This window comes from Chinchilla lanigera, unplaced genomic scaffold (genome assembly GCF_000276665.1).
Source record: "Chinchilla lanigera isolate Chin_1 unplaced genomic scaffold, ChiLan1.0 scaffold00047, whole genome shotgun sequence".
Lineage (NCBI taxonomy): Eukaryota > Metazoa > Chordata > Mammalia > Rodentia > Chinchillidae > Chinchilla > Chinchilla lanigera.
The window spans coordinates 18127240-18142900 of NW_004955448.1; the positions used below are offsets into that span (position 1 = coordinate 18127240).

General features: G+C 38.1%; 1 long non-coding RNA gene across 1 annotated transcript in view; it reads right to left on the reverse strand.

The window, feature by feature from the left end:
- The window catches only part of LOC102013777, a 40225-nt gene extending 26733 nt beyond the window's left edge, over positions 1-13492 (reverse strand). Inside the window, exon 1 of the long non-coding RNA XR_001235765.1 lies at positions 13364-13492. This is a non-coding gene — a long non-coding RNA (uncharacterized LOC102013777). The remainder of the gene's footprint in view (positions 1-13363) is intronic.
- Between the last annotated feature and the right edge of the window lie 2169 nt (positions 13493-15661).

Genomic DNA, 15661 nt, shown 5'->3' on the forward strand with positions numbered 1-15661 from the left:
AAGATCCAAAGTCGCTGGGTGATATCTATTCTTTTCCTTGACATGCTCTAACTTACGTACTATGATATAAAATCAATGCCTCTTACGTTACATGGAAAATAACAAAAGAGTGACAAAAATTAAGATATTGATTTACACACAAAGAGAAAAGCAAACATAACTATAACATGATAAGGGAGAAATACTCATGAAAGTTACAGTACTCATTGTATCCGGTCACACACATGGAACTGGCCTTATAAGCTCCTTATGTTACTGATTTCGCACTCCCTTTCATCTCAGCAAATATCTCAGTGGGTTGTGGCTCCTTGCGTGGTGTGGTGATATAAATCTTTGCTCCTGAGAAATCTCACCCAACATTACCTGAGTTAGTTATTACAGTTTTCTGTTAGCTTTAGTCACAAACTAAAGATATACCACAAGAGATCATGAACAGGTCTCCTTGAGCCCACTCTCCACCATATGCAGTCTTCAGAGCAGACCAACTGATCCTTCAGAAGAGATAACAATGTAAATGGCTCCCTCTGAGAACTCTTCACTGACGTTCTCCAGGTAAAGTTAAAACCCCCAAACCGGCTCACAGCGCCTCCTCTGGCTCTGCACTCCTGTCTCTCTTCCTAGCTCCCACCCTCACCAGCCTTCTCCCCTCCCCCTTACCGTGCCTGTCTCTTGAGTGGATGATGTTCTGCCCTTGAAGTTTCTGCATCCCTGTATGTGCGCTGTTTTCTTTCTTTGGACATTGTCTGCTTCCCTCTTCCACCCACTCAGATTCTCTTTTCTCTCCCCTCCCACCCACCTGATACTTATCCTTTCAGGCTGAAACTTTAGCACCTTGACCCTAAACAGAATAATTAAAGTTTGTGTTTTCCATTTCCTGGATTTTTGTATTCTTTTTCTGTTCCCTTCACATTCCCTTCACAAATATATTTACTCCCAAGTTCCTCCCACTTCTCAGGAATATGAGAAAATTGCCTAAAAAATAGTAGAGTTCTTCCTGAAAATTTGCACTTAGAAAAAAATCCTGGGGGCGGGGTGGGGATTGAGTTCAGCAGCACAGACTTGCCTGGAAATCGCGAGGTCATAAGTTCAATTCCTGGTACCGTAAAAAAAAAAAAAAATCCTGGAATAATTCTCATTCTAGGAAAGAAATTTGGACACTATTAACAAAGGTAGCTACTTACTTTGACATCCCTCCAGCACATGTTTAATGTGTTTGTATAAAATATAATTTAAGATATTGATCACAGATTTTTCTACTTTTTCTTATTCTTGCAATCTTTCTGTATTTCGTTGTGATAGGTCAAATAACAACTCTAAAATTTAACGGCTTAATGCGTTAAAAGCTTTTCATCAGGAACATAATACTCCAAAGCAACGTGGGACACTGGGGGAGCGAGCGAGTCACGGGGAGGCCATGATATTCTTCAGAGAACTAGTCCACTGATGAGTTCACAGCTGAATATGATGCTGGGAGGTGAAGCCTGGTTGGCTGGAGGAAAGTGAGTCCCTGGGGCACGGCCAGGAAGGTCTTAGGTCTCTCCCTCCTCCCTTGATCCCTCCCTGCTTTCTACCACCAGACCATGAGCTCTGTCTTTGCTGCCGTGCAGTCCTACCTCGAAGCCAGCCAACTACAGACTGAAACCTCCACAGGCTGTGAGCCAAGTTAACCTCTCCTCCTCAGAGCTGTAGCGTCAGATATTGTCTCAGCAATGAGAAAGTAACGTAGACACTGGGCTAACAGCAACAAACAGCTGCCCAGCTGTGAAATTCCGCTGCACAATATCATGATATGATCCCTACTATAACATATATAGGGCATATAATATGAGTTTAATAATATACATTCATAGAGTGAATGAATGAATGAATGAGAGTGCTTAATAAAAGAAGCAATGTAACAAATGCAAATTTGCAAAGAAAAGGTAGGTATGGAAGCTCTCTTTTGGGGACAGGATGATTATCATGTAAATGCAATTCTATATAATTTACAATAAAATAAAATAATTAATGAAAGTATAACTAATTTCATCATACTTCAAACCTGACTTTGTTTTTTGTTTTGTTTTTGTTTTGCAGTACTAGAGATTGAACCCAGGACCTTGCACATGAAAGCTAAGCCCTCTACCACTAAATTATATCCCCAGCCCTTTGTTAAAATTATTCTTTTTGGGACGGGCTCTCACTAAATTGCCGGGTGTGGCCTAAAGTTTGCAGTCCACCTCTGCTTTCTGAATAGCTGGAATTACAGACATGTACCACTACATCTGCTTAGTTCTACTTTTGAAAATAACCTGCACCATATTCACAAGTCAAATTTTTATCATAATAAGAAAAATGTAATGTGAAGCCCCATCTTTAACCCACAGTTAACTATGAACTCATCAGTGAACCAAAATCAACTTGTGAGAATAGCAGCCCATAATCCTACAAAGTTCCAAAAATCCCATGTGTGATCATACGACTTTTGGGGAAACATGTTAGAACTAAACAAACTATACCCTTCTACCCAGACTCCTTATGGATCATGGACATCTCTTCATGCAAAATGTATTTACTCTACCTCTAAGATTTACTAAAGTTTTAACAGTTCTAGCATCAAAGTATCCTCCAAGACTCAAGACAAACTCTTAGCTGTAAGCCCCTGTAAAAATCATAAAGAAACTTAAATACTTGCAACATGCATAGCACAAAGTACATATTTCCATTCCAAAAGTGGAGTGCAAGGGAATTAAGCCAAAGCAAGCACAAACAGTGGAGTACAGGGGGATTGAACCAAAGCAAGACCTAAAAGTCATCAAGCAGAAACTGAACGCCATAGCTCCGTGTCCATACCTGGGGTGGGTTGTGGCAACATGTGTGCTTCAAAGGGGCTGAGTGACACCATTCCTACATTACCTCATGACCTCTTCTTTGAGTTAGCTCTTCTCACTGCCTGTGGTTTTCCTCAGCAAACAGTTCACGTTCATGGCATCGCTAAGATCCTGGGTTCTCCACTGCACCTTTAGCATCACTCTCACAGCATCATTGCTCTCAGGAGCACTTTTTCTGCCCTACAGGCCTTCTTCTGAAATTTCTTACCTATTTCATGACTAAAAAACAGTGCAACGTAGACAATACCAGCATCTGCCTCCAGCTTCAGCAGTACGTTTCCCCCATTGGACGGTGGCTGCAGAAGACTCTGTGCACCAGAATGGCTGCATTTGTAAAAACACTTCTACCTGTGGCCCTGGATGAGCACGACACAACAGTGTTCTCTCTTCCAAGGAAATTTTCTCTAGGATGTTTACCATTTTACACCACTGAGCCCGTGAAGGGTAAGATCTGACCTATTCTTGAGATGCTTTCAAGTCATCTTTTTTATTTTCCTGAAAAAAGTCCTTGACTCTTTTAATGTAAGTATTTCCACAAACCAAGGTTTCCTGGACCCCAGCTGTACAGACAATATTTTTGTGGCTACCAGCAAAATTTTCCCTATCTTTCAATTCTGCTATTTGCTCTTGATTCTCATTATAAATATAACTAAAAATAGTCATGGTACCCATGCCAAAACCTGAATGCTGGGCTGCCTTGAAATTGCTTCCAGTAGATTAATTAGTCTGCTACCTTTAAATCCACCCTTGTACAAAGTCTTAGGACATGGGCGTAATGAAGATAAATTCTTTGACATGTTAAAACAGGCAAGTGTCTAGTCCAGTTCCCAGTAGGCCAGGCTCAGGCTCCAAGGGAAAGCATCTCACTGGCCAGGCCCAGATCAGGGGCCACCATTTGCCCAGACTGAGGGCAGCACCCCGAGGCTCTATCCAGTGGTAGAAGGGTAGAGCCAGAGCCTATTAAGATGGCTACCAAAGCCAGGCACCACGGCTCATGCCTGCAATCCTAGTACTGTGGGTTATATTCCCAACTGAAGCATTCTGAGCCTGAAATTTACTGCCTACATCTTTACCACCCTTCTTCTCTTCTGAGCTCCCACTGGAATTGCCTCTCAAGCTTTCATTCAGCATTATAAGGTCTCTAGCCAGCATTTCCAAACCTTTCCAAACTCCCCTCACAAACCACTTCCAAAGGCCTCTAAATCACATGGTCAAGTGCAGTTACACCAATGGCCCCGCTTTGGTACCAGTTTTCCTATATTAGTCACATACTGGTTACTGAGACAAAATACCCAAGCCCTCAACTGAAAGAAAGAGAGCTTTATTTTGGGCTCATGGTTTGAGTGGGTTCAGCCCATAATCAGCTGGCTCCAAGGCAGAAACAGTATGGCAGACGGCACAGTTGAGGACAGCTGTTTACCATACGGCAACCAGGAAGCAGAAGGAGAGAGGGGAATGCACAGGAATAGAGTGTACTGGATGATCCTACCTCCAAAGAGCACAGTCACTTATAAACACGTCAAGGGGCATATCCCCGGATGAATATAGTGTGTCTGGGATCAATCACCTTTCTAAAGGCCCACATTGGGACAGGAGATATTAGAGAACATTTTATACCTAAGCTATAATATAATACTGTTAGTGGGTAGGACCTTTAGCAAGTAATCAAGTTTCTGTGAGATTTTCAGGGTAAAATTCCTACGATAAGTTTAGTGGTTTTCTGTGAAGAGAGGGAGAATATAGGTCATTATTACACTATCTGAGCATTCAGTAAGAACATAGCTGCCTAACCCAGCAAGAGGGTTCTCATCACATCCCAAATCTAATAGTATTCTGGTCTTCTACTTCCCAGAGTCCAGGACTGTGAGAAATAAAGTTCTGTCGATGAAACCAACCAGTCTATGTAAGTTTATCACAGCAGTCTAACCTGGCTAAAACAGTGCTGTAATGTTAGCACAGCCTTGTGAATGTACTAGTGCCACTGAATTTCACACAAAAAAATTGAAACAGTTTTTAAAACATAGATATCAAGTTTTTAAAGCAATTAAATATAAAACGTACTCATGTATAATAATAAAAGTTCAACTTATATATATTAAGTTATTTGAATGGACTCAATGAAAAAGCCTCATAATGTAGAAAATAATGGAGCCTGGGATACTGACCCCTGCTTGTAATTCCAGCTACCCAACAGGATGAGGTAGTAGGCTCACAAGTGAAATAAAATAAAATAAATCCAAATCTCCATGGTAGCAATTTGAACATACTTTATCATTTTATTTTTGATGTATAAACAGACAAAAAAAATTAAAATAGGTATGGAAAATGCTTAACAAGTTTGATCTAATAGTATTCCATACTCTCTGCTCATGCAAATTTATATTATTTACAGAAATTGATTGTATGGCCAGGTGTGGTGGTGCGCAGCTGTAATATCAACACCCAGGAACCTGGGGCAGGAGGATTGCTAAGAATCTGAGGCCAGCTTGGGCTACATAGTGAGTTCAAGAGTAGCCTGAACTACACAGTGAGATCCTCTCTCAAAAAACAAAAGAAAACTGATTGTATGTATGTTAGCTCCTAAGGTAAACCTTGATCATATTAACTGCTAACCTGAGAAAGTGAAATAAAGATAAAACTGGAATAAAAGAAACAACACCAAAAAATCTAATACAAATAATTGAGTGTAATATGAGAAGGATAACAAATTGGCAGAATTTTCGATTCATGTACGCTAATCAATTTCATTTTTGTGGAATAGCAACCAAGAGAAAATATAACTTTTTAAAATATGCATTGTAATAGCAACAAAAATTCCAATGCACTAGGGGAAATCTAGTAAAAGTTATGCTAGATAAATTAATATTTTAAAACATTATGCAAATAATTTAAACTTATGCAGAATCAATGATAAAAACATATCAAATGTCCTCAAATTGATCTACATCTTCAAAAATACCCATGGAAAGTCAACTGGAGTTTTACGTGTAATTTTTAAATCAGATTCTAGTATTTGCTCAGAAAAGAGCAAACATCAGCTAAGAAATAATGAAGAAGATAGAACAATGAAGAAGAAGAAGCAGGAATCATTTGCCCTAATAGATACTGAGAATTAAGATAAACTCATAATAACTGAACAAGTGATTTTCCTGTATAGATAGGTTGGCCAACAGGACAGAACACAAGCTCACACAGAGAAGAAACTGGAAGACAAAAGTGGTAGATCACTAGGGAAATGATAGTGCCCTACATGAATGTAGCTAGAAGGAAAACATCAATCAAAAAAAATTAAATCGGTCTCTTGCTCTTAGCATATTAAAACAAATTGCTAATGTTTTAAAATTTTCTATGTCAAACATAAAATTAAAAATTTTTGAAGAAAAATAGAATTCTCTGGAAAATTAGAGGCTTTTGAAAAAATGCACAAAAGCATTAACCACAGAAGAAAAGGCTGCTTAGCAGGAATAAATTAGCTTTTGTGCCTCAAATGAAAAAAAAGAGCAAACCATAAACTCTGGGAAGATGTTTGCAAAATATGCAATCAATGTAAGATTTTCATCTCAATATTTAAAAAATCTCTCAAAAGCCAATAATATTGTTACCATATAGAACGCTAGGTAGACTATATGAATGGAAATATCACATAACAGGGAACGTTTGCCAAGAAAAATTATGAAAATAAGCTCAGTTTCATTAATAATAAAGAATATACAAATGATGCAGTGACATGCAGTTTATAAATTGCAAAGCCATTTCTTTTGCTTTACAGATCAAAAATGCTTTTACGTATTTTTGCCTCCCACAGGAAAGCTGGAGTGGGGGATGGGTGAGGCAGTTTTTAGAGGAACTACTGAAGTACACAAAAATAAATTTCCAAGAGGATGAGCTGCCTAGGCAGGTTCACACACCTAGCAGGTTGCGTGGGAGTTTGTACCTGATTCTGACTCATTGTCTGCTGTTTCCCCTACACCGCTTCACCTTTACAAGATAACAATAAGCTTATGATATGTGTGTAAAATGTCTCACCACTGGTCAGATGCCTTCCATATCACACCATCTATTTGATTCTCACATTCAAACGTGAGATTCCTTACCGCATTTCTCCGTCTCAGAACACACATGGAGCACAATTTAAACCAAACATGGAATTAGCAAATACACATATAAGATCTTTCCACTAAAATGTTTTCTCAATGCTCAAATTAAAATAACAGTGAAATGGTTTTTGATTCCTCAACCACAAGGCTATATGCATTGATTTTTCTGAGAAAAAAGCAAAAATAATGATTCTGAGAGCTTCTTTATTTATTTTTTAAGAAAAATTGAATGGCTGAATGGGTACCACATTCGAGGAGCTTCGGCTATTCTGGGCTTCATAATAATAGAAAAGAATTTGTTCCTCCCCTCTAGAAATTCACTATGTCACAACTAACAAAAGGCAGGGAATCATCTCAAAATTTTTCTTCAAATCATAGCATAGATTAGTATTGTTCAAATGAGTAACATATTAAATGAAGTTTATTTTCATCCTCATTTGTAAATGCTTTGCTGAAAATTTCTCTCTGTCCCTCGTCTCTGTGTGTCTCTGTGTCTCTGTCTCTCTGTCTCTGTCTCTCTCTTGTTCTCTCTCTCTCATATCCATGTGATCTCGGAGTGACTGGTAGTATGGTTAGTTATAAGCAAACTGCACCTCACATCCCATTAAACCCACCTGCTCACACTTGGCAGACTTCGGCCTGAGTTTCTGCTCATTAGAGACCCTGGCAGAGAGAACGACTGACTGGAAGAAGCAATGAAACCAATGCCTGAAAAGTGAAACTGAGGTTTCGGTTTTATATGGGAATTTATTTGGTGGTAGTTACACTGCTTTTCATTATAGCAGATAACAGGTTGCTGGCAGCATATTTAAAAGATATGAAACTTTTAAGGGGCTGAAAACGAAATTAATGCTTGCTGAAATAAACTCTAATCTGTGCCCCATATTCATCTGTGTGCCAGGAAATAAACATGCTGGTGTTTTAATTGTAATCAGGCCGCTCCTTTAAGGCGGCAACAATATCCTCTTTGCTGCACATGTGAATCTAGGAAACAATGCCATTAAGAGTTTATATGCCATCGTGCGCTCCGCTTGCTTCACGACATTACCTCAGTTCTACAGCCGTTTTCTGCCCCATTTACCAAACTGGCTCCAGTCAATGAAGGTTTGCATTATGTGCCCCCAGGGAAGAAAATAATGCAAGCATTTTACTGTCCGTGTTAATGCCGTTTAATACATTACTCAAACACATACTTAAGACCAACAGTTCTGATTATACAACTTCGGTGTAAAGTGGCTTCCAGACTGACTTCTTAACTGGCAACTTTTCAGCTTGGTTTTGGAGGGAGGGAGAGGCGACAGAATGTAGCTGGACAGGCTGCAGAGTCTAAGAGGAAGGCGACCACTTCACGACTGAAAAGAAAGAGTGGGGTCCAGGCTGTTTTGCTCTTTTTAAATTGTGTTTAAATGTTGCTTAAACTGGAACTTATCCTCACCTACCTCTTGGGAGGCTAATGTCATTGAAAAATGGTCTAACATTCTAAAAATGATGCAAATCCAAAAGTTAGGGTTTGAAGTAGGAGTGAATAGTGAGGTAGAACAGCATTCTGTCTTTTTTTGAAGGACTTGGATTTCACTCCACTCCTTTTGAGTAGGAGAAAACAGATCTGTCTTTTCTCTGTTTGGATAAGGAGGGGAGAGAGCTTAAAGAAGAGAAACATTTTCAGTACCAGCTGTTCCCTAACTCAAACCCTGCATAAATTTATTCTTTCCTGAGCTGGAGATGTTAGGGCAAAACTCTCAAGAGAGTGAAAAATAGAAAGCAAATCAATGAGGCTAAAACTGTTATTAGAACTCACATATTTTAAAGGTGAATCGTAGGGCTGAGGGACAATTTAATCACAGTCCAATCCAGAAACAATGATAGGAGCGTAGGTAAATAAAAAAATAGACCAAAAAAGCCAAACCTCTGGGCATACTCTGGAGGGAGAACTTTCAAAGCTGCCCCGTGTGATAAACCCTAGAGTTTAGTTCTTTGCACAAAGGTCTTCAGCAGTTTGTTGACCAAATGACAGACAGACATCACCAGTTTTATCAGTTCTGTGAACCAAATAATGTCCCTCAAGACTAAGCAATCACCGCTTTTATTTTTGGATAGATGTAGTTTTAATATTTAGACTTAGATTTGATATCAGAGTCTTAATAGCAAAACTTCATATCTAGACAACAGAGAGTCTCCATCAAGTTTAAGATCTCATCTAAGCTTTGACTTTCAAACATATTGCTAATTAAATTTATAAAGTTGTTTTAGGATGTGTGCTTAGGGTCAAGAAGAATTTAAATATTTCGGTACAAAAGTCTGAGTAAAATCCAAATGCAGAAAGATGTCAAAAGGAATTCTAAAATACTGTTCCATCGCAACTGCATATTTTACTCATTTTGGCCACTGATGCTGTTGCTTAAACTAGTATGCTGGACCTCCAGACAAGTCAAAATTTGATTTTCTCTTGTAGCATCCACTCTTTATACCAAAATATTTACTAGACATACTCGTTATTTTTTACAGGCATATTCAGATACTGTCAGGAAAATGTTTCAATTTTTTGTGGCACCAATTTTCTGAATTTCCTCAAATGAAAATTTTGTGTCTTTTTCCCTACCCTGTAATATAGGTTCTATATTATTGCCTATATCTTTCACCCTTCTAAATCACTCTGAACCTTGCTATACGAAAGGTCAGAGACCTCTATAGCGTCATTAAGTACATGTCTTTTAATCTTAATATTATAATCATCTGTTTTATCACCTAGAGATGAGACTGTCTTGTAGGCAGGGTTAAAAAAAGTAGATGATGTAATTCTTAAAATGAGGACCACTCTTCCCTTTCGAGTTGGGTCTGTGCATTTTAGGTCTCAAGCCGACGGAAGCCCCAGATGGTCCAGCAGAGGCAGGAAGGGCTGCCTGAGAAGGGAGTCCGGGGCTCCAGCTTCACGTCCCGAGTGACTAACTCAAGCGGGCAAGGGTAGTGAAGCCTGAAATGTTGGGACTGCAGTGAGGGGAAGTCAGCCCGACGGGCTGTGCTGCCTTTCTTGTCCTTGGCGCTGTAACAGCGCACGGTCTTCTGTTGTTCCTGGAACCACTGAAGCGTATAATGAATGGAGTACCAGTGATTGGAAACGGTCGGCCCTAGAAGATATTTCCGCAAGTTGTTTTCCTTCTACAACTTGATAATGGATTTTTCTGACTTTAACAGGATGGTTGAAGTGTCTCTTGATTTTATAGGCTGTTGCCCCCTCTGGAACCAACTCTGCCCAGTTATCATGTCATTTTTTTCAGCACTAAAAATCAACTACTCTCCAAAATCTTAAGTGTTTTCCTTGGAGGGTTACACAATCCTAAGTAAACAAACAAACTGAAGAGCCATTCTGACTTTGCTGAAGAAGTTGAAACTCTTTTCTTGAATGAGCTAAGCTTTTGGATCTCGGGGTTCACTGAATTCTGCAGAGGTCGGGAGACAGTAAGGAATGTTTGATAGTCTTTAGGCAAGCGGGAGAGGAAGCACTCTGAGACCAACCATTTCGGTGTCTCTGGGAGTCCAGCTGAAGATGTGAGCCGCCGGTGAGAAAGTACTCTGGAGACAGGCCGACCAGACACGCCTGGTTCTTAAAATCTACGGTCTTGTGTTTTCTCCTCCTTTTATATGGTAAGGATTAATGTATGCTACATGCTTTGTATATGCAGGATGCTAAGTACATTATGTACAATACCCACTTGATGTTTACAACATTTCCACGAGGTATGAAGCAAATACCATTACTTAGATTACACAGAGATGAGAAACTGGGAAGGAGAAGAGTGAGTCAAAGGGGATGAGGTTATCAATGACACAGTTTGAAGCAAGCAGTTTGGCTCCAAGGCCATTGTTTTTGACCAGTATGGTGTACTGAAATCACTTAAGACAATTGCTTCACATATAATGAACATTTCATAGTGAAAGATTCAATATGCATTTATAACATATATTATTTTATATTTTAAAATATGTCATCTTAAAGCACCATTTCTGAAACAAAATAAGTAAGAATCAGCAAACTTTAATTTGTTAAAACATTAGTAAGCTTTGAGAATTAGCTAAAGTTAATAGCTATACAGGCCACTGCTTTAGAAAGAGCTATTCCCTTCTCCATACTGAACACAAACTTTAGGAACTCAGAAAGATGCTCTGAAATCACCAGAGATATTACGTAAAGATCTTTTGCTTTCTCCTTGGTTCCATAGAATGAGATTTTCTTCTGTAAAAAGCTAAAAGTAAATGATTCCATCATATTTCATTTTGCTGTAAATTTACAAGCTGTTGTGATTCTTTGTCTCTAATATTTTTATGTTCATACTTTCCTGCAATCAGTCAATCTTTTAATGATTGAGTTTCTATTATTTAGACACTAGAAGAGTACAATTCTGATGAGTAGTTCCACACTGTTAGGCAGCGTTCCACCCTCCATTCCCTCAGACATGCATCAGTACCAGGTCTACCATGTCTTTTTCATTTCATGGCAAGTTCCATGTTGAAAGCAAATCTGTAGAATTAACCACAAGCACTTATTTCTATGTCCCTTTTATGAGCCCCACCCCAGCTATTCCTCATCTCCAGGCCTATAAAATATAATAAAAAATCAAGTAATTTTAAAGTTGCAATACAGAATTGAAAGTATCGAATTAACTAGTCCTATTTTCAGAGTTCAATCCAACTTAATCACTTTTTCTTCTGAGCATGTTGAGATGTTCCTTCGTTGTCCCTTTATCTCCTGACTTGGTCAGCTCTTGGAGGCCACCAAGTGTCTCTTTTTCCAGTTTTTCCCCATTTTCACTCTTTATGACTCTGCTTGTATCAGCCACACATTTGAGACATAGACTTCCTGCCAGGGCGATCTTATTAATCTGCCCGGAAGTTTACCTTACTGTAAAATCATTTTTGCTGTAAAAATTTGCCCTTTGATAAATAATTATATGTACCCCAGGTGTAGAGTAAATTTTCAATACATTTCTGGCCTATGAAACAGATGGTTTGTGGATTCATTAGAAAGCATGTATTTAGATATACGGGACAGGAAATAATTGAACTGCAATATAATTACGTATCATCAGGTCTTGCCATTGTTACTCAGTTTAGGTTATGTTTTGACGGAGGTTAAAAATTGCTTCACAAATGTTCTGTACACATTGGATTTGTGTTTGTTTTGTTTCTTATGCATTCTTATTTTGAGGAAGGAAAATTTATTTTTAATTTTTTCATTTACTTCTTTCTTTTAATCTTCATTCAGGTTTCTAGTCAAATGTTTTCTGATATAATTAAGACATATCAACATTTTATTATTACTGATTAATTTTCTTTCCTTCAATGTTCCTTAAATTAAAAACATCTAATTAAATTCTGTTCTTTGGTCCATAATTGAAACATGAGTGATGCTGTAAATGATCTATTTTAATAACTGCATTTTTTCTATAATCCAATTAATGGATGAACAAACAAACAAATTAATAAATGAAGGTAAATAGATCAACCAGTTACAAAGTTCTCCCCTGGCTAGGAGAAGCTCAATTCTATCTCGACATTCTTGAATGAATGCACATGTGAAATCCAGATTCATGTAGTGGATAACCCAAATTTAGCAACCAAAGCCTGACATTCTGGGTATTTCAGCAGACTACTAAAAGCTGTTATTTTTGATTGAATAAATGAAATTTGCATCAATTACCCAGCAAACTGACATTCATTTGCATGAACATGATAAACCTACAGCAGGCACACTAGCCAAATAGCACGTTCATCGGAAAATAGCTTCAGTGTGAAATTAATAAGTTGTTCTCCTCTTTTTAATGTGAGCAATAGGAACTTTTTGGTTTTGCTTAAGTGTTATCTATTCATTTATACATTGTTTATTTTTCTTAATATAATAATAACACCATAGCACCAGTACATTCCTTCCATTTGAGATAATTACATAAATTGAGTTAGTTCAATACTTACACCTAACCTGAGTTCAAAACAGCTTTTTAATGTTTTGATTATAAGCAAGTAAATGAGCATATGTCCAATTACATTTTGGGTGCCATAGCGTTAGCCACCACATTTTGGCATTTTATTTTATTAGCTAACCGTTCACATATGGTTTCCATGTCTCCAAGCTGTCTTTAAGGACAGAAGAGTTGTGTAACCCAGTGTTGTTTTATTTCCTTCTCTCTCCCCAGCCTTCTGCATGAGCCGCATTGCCTCTTTTAAGCTTTAAAGACTACATGTGCAAAGAGTGAAAACCTGAAAATTTGCAGATACTTTAAAGAAAATGAGAAAAAAAATGCTTCTCACCCTAAAATTTTTAGCCCATAAAAGATTCTGAAAGATACACAAAGTTGTTTACTGTACAAACAGGGGTGTAATATATAAATACGTGAGGCTTACAACTGGTGATTATCTGGCTGCTGCCTTTGCTTGGCAGGGTGCCACACTCCAGCTGCTCCAGCGCTGGCCCTCCCAGGCCCTCCTTGGCAGCTCTCGGGCGAGGGAAGAGGGAAGCGTAGCGAGTGTCTCACAGCCTGAAATGTGTAAGACACAGCCGAGCTGGTGAAGGCCGCAGGATGAGGGAGCACAAAGAACACATTCAGCTCCTCCTGGCTTCAGCATTCTGTCCTGTATGTCTGTGTTACTGATACAGTTAATGGTTTGCAAAACTGCAAGACTTGTATATTCTGGCCAAGGGCTAAACACAACCTTTCTGAACAACTGACTAACAATTTCATGACTTTTTCAGGCTGTTACACTAGCATTTCAAGAACCTTGATTAAGTAAAAATAAAATCTTCAGTTACCTTGCCTATAAATGTTATATCCAGCTTCCAAAGAAAGTGGAAATTTTGAATATGCTATTTATTTACAAAGATTTGTATAACTTCCTGGGTAGACAGTATTCAATCAATATGCAACACTCTTCAAATTCAGAATATATTTAATATTAAACGAAAGCAGTAAGATACTGAAATAGTCAACTGTATCCAACACAGAACTATGTTAAAGGTTAAATGTAAACTATTACAAGCTATGGGAGTAGATCAGACTCCTAGCTTTCAAAAATATAACTAAAAAAGTTATTTCCAGGCAACATTCAAGTAGTGGGACGTGGCATATTCTGGCATTCTCTTTTTGAGGAATAGACTGGATGGGTGACAGAATGGAAAAGCGATTGAGCTCAGCTGATCCTCCACTGCCTACTTGCACAGCTGACTTCTGCATCTCACATTATATGCACAGAAGTCCTTATGAAATACACAAAAGTTGCTTCTTTGTGGAAAACACGATGCAAAAGAAAGCATGCTGCTTACTAATGGCTTTGGTCTTTTATTTATAAAACCATTAACAATTCAAAAGGGCCATTTGGGTTAGTTTTTCTCAGTTATAAGAAAACATATTTGAATAGGGCACACAACACTTTAGAAATTGGACCAACCAAGAATGTTAACGTATAGACAGTCCATACTACCTTAGGTTTATGGTGGGTTCATTTTTCAGGTAAACTCTTTAAGTTACCTTGTGGGCTCTTTGGAAAGTCACTTTTCGATTCTACTGCCAATGGACATTGAAGTGATAGAAATTTATAACTAAGGCCGAAATTTCAATTTCCTTTTAATCTGGCAATCATACGTTCAGTGCTTTCCATTTTCAGAGTCCAAAACCTAGTATTACTAGTATTCAGTCTAAGGGACATATACATTTAATAGTGAAGAGCCTGGTAATTTAACTGCTTATAACACTTGATTTGATGATTGCAAAACTGATGTTTTCAGAGTGTGATGTAAGACATAGGCTTCTGTCCTTTGCTTCAGCTGCTACTGCCACTGAGCAATGTTTGAACTGCTAATCTTTCTATTCTTCTTCTTCTTAATGCTATTTATATAGAGAGACAGAGAGAATAAGAGGTTACACAACCCCACTTTAATGTTCTCATAAGTAGTTATCATTGTAACTCTGATAGATACACTACATCTTCTCTTATGAAGCACCTACTCTGTTAAATGTACTACACATAACACCTAGTGGAATGCTGAATAAAAAACGTACCCACATGTTCTACATAAGAAAACTTCTATTTTGAGAAATTAGAAGAATTTCTCCAAACCATACAACATAGAACTGGTAAAGCTGAAATTTTAACCCAGATCATTCCTTTTATCAAAGAAAGTCAATTAGTCTTAATAATGAAACAAGTTGTATGATAGAAATTACCTTCTTAGTATAAAATAACTGGATTAAGAAATCATATGAATTAGAAACTTTGAAGATTTCCTTGAAAACTGCATTAAAGGAAGACATAAGTTTGAATTAAAATATTTTGGAATGAGTGATGCATGCATGAAATATAAAGTTTGAAGATTGTAAGATGATATGATAAAAAGTACATCTTTTTATTCTTATAACTCTTTCCTCCTAAGAGAAAGACTAAGACTGCCCATTTCTTATTCTTTGTAGAGACTCTCTTCACATGAGGATACACACACACGCATGTCCATGTAACTTTCATCACTTGCCAAGAATCTCCTCTTCATAATGGAAGGCCATTCTGTTCATGGTAGAAATGCACCCAGCTAAAGTACAACAGCTCCCAAGTAACTTGCCCTTTGGGAAGCTGTTCCTGCAGTTCTGGCCAATGAGAGGGAAGCAGAGGAGACTGTTGGGGTTTCAGAAGGTCCTTAGAAGAGTGCAGAAA